Consider the following 1,776-nt stretch of genomic DNA (forward strand, 5'->3'; position numbering starts at 1 on the left):
TAAATATTTTCTAAAGCCACCTTTGTTAAAATAAAACACAATAAAAATTATATTTTACTCCAGTAATATTTATACATCAGAGTATCATTATCATTTATTTAAAGCCAAGTTATATAAACTTGGTAGTATATAAAGAATACGGGGTGGGCAAAAGTAGATTTACAGTTGTGAGTATGTGAAAGTTTATTCTTGTATTATTAATTAATTACTATATTTATTTGTATTATAATTGTAAGCTAAGCCTATTTTTGTCCACTATTTGTTAATTTGTTATTTTAATTAAAAATTAAATATAATTTAACACTTCTTGATTTTACTTTGAATTATTGTCTTTTCTGTGTACTTTTTAAAATCCAGCTCAATTCTAAAAGTTGTTTTCAAAAAATAACTTTTTCCAAATGAAGTAGTATTTTCTTTCTTTGAAATTCTATAACTATTAAACAACCCAACCTACTTTATAGTCATGTTTTGTGAATCATTTTAGTAGCTAGTAATATTTTTTCAGAAAGCTTGGTTTTTTAAAATATATATTTTAAAATGTTTAATTTACTGAATACTGTGAACATTTTTCTTTTAAGGAACAAATTTAAGACATATAATTTTAAAAAACAGGTAGACTTGGAGTTAGGGGAAGTGGATCATGGCTTCAGGAACACCCCTTGCCCAGTTACATTATTTGAAAACACCTTAAATTCTTTTGGAATCAAATTTTAAAATAATATATATTTTATATTGATTTATATTGATATTTTTATATTGATTTCAGAGAGGAAGGGAAAGGGAAGGGCCAAGTTAGCCCAGGAGAGCTAGTTTATATGTCTTTCATTCTTCAGTGCAATTCAGTTTATAAACTGCAGACTATTTACTCTGAGCAATCTGGATGGAATAGATATACCAGGCTAAAAGCATCCTTAGCTCTGTAATCAGTACATGAACCTCCTGTATGATACTCACGTATTTCTTAGTTAATTTCACCAGTCAACAGTTGCAAGGAGTTCTGCTCAGGGTTAAATTTGCCTCTGGTGTCTGCTTTTACTGAAGATCCTCAGAGCTTTCTGCCGACATGTACAAGGAAAGCAGCACTGGCAGAATGTTTGTGACTGCGACGGCCCGTGCATGCTCCGGAGTGTGTCTCCCGATCTGTGCCAAGGCCCAGGCCGTGGCAGCCTTAATGTGATCCTCCGGTTCTTCTGACAGGCAGGCTGACAACTGGGGCACGCCCTGCAGCATTGATCAAAAGAGCAAGTGTTATGAATCCAGAGCAGGATTAGTCTCCAGTGTCTCTCAAACATTAGAAGAAATCATTGGGCCTTGATCTTTTCCCTGAGATGGTTCAATAAATGAGCACAGCACGGGGGCTGTCATTTTTCAGGTCAATAAAATGACTAGAACAAATTTACCTTAATTATCTGTTCCAATCCAACTAAACGATCTCTGCTAGCATTTACTCACCAAATACAGAGGTATTTAACCAAACAATAGATGCCACAGATTAGTGTACAGGCAAAGCCAGATTCCACTGTGACAAATTTGAATCCTTAGATTTTAAAATCTTTTATTTTACTTTGCTAAAAAACTTAATTTAGAATCCTTTAAAATGGCCTTTTCACTAAGTATAATAGATCTGACAACAAAATAACTACTATAGATTTGAAATCCAATGAATAATATGAGCCAGAATTCTACTTAAGTAACTTTTAGATTAAATCTGTTTACTAAGACCTTTCCTGAACTCGTAAATAAATGTCCATTAAATTTGGTCAGCTTTTTTTTTTT

General features: G+C 32.5%; 1 protein-coding gene across 3 annotated transcripts in view; it reads right to left on the minus strand.

Annotated features, from left to right (window-relative positions):
* The window catches only part of LOC102753737 (sperm-associated antigen 6), a 64,679-nt gene that overhangs the window by 16,738 nt on the left and 46,165 nt on the right, over positions 1-1,776 (minus strand). The gene's annotated exons all lie outside the window — the stretch shown is intronic.

The sequence above is a fragment of the Myotis davidii genome, unplaced genomic scaffold (assembly GCF_000327345.1).
Source record: "Myotis davidii unplaced genomic scaffold, ASM32734v1 scaffold749, whole genome shotgun sequence".
Classification (NCBI taxonomy): domain Eukaryota; kingdom Metazoa; phylum Chordata; class Mammalia; order Chiroptera; family Vespertilionidae; genus Myotis; species Myotis davidii.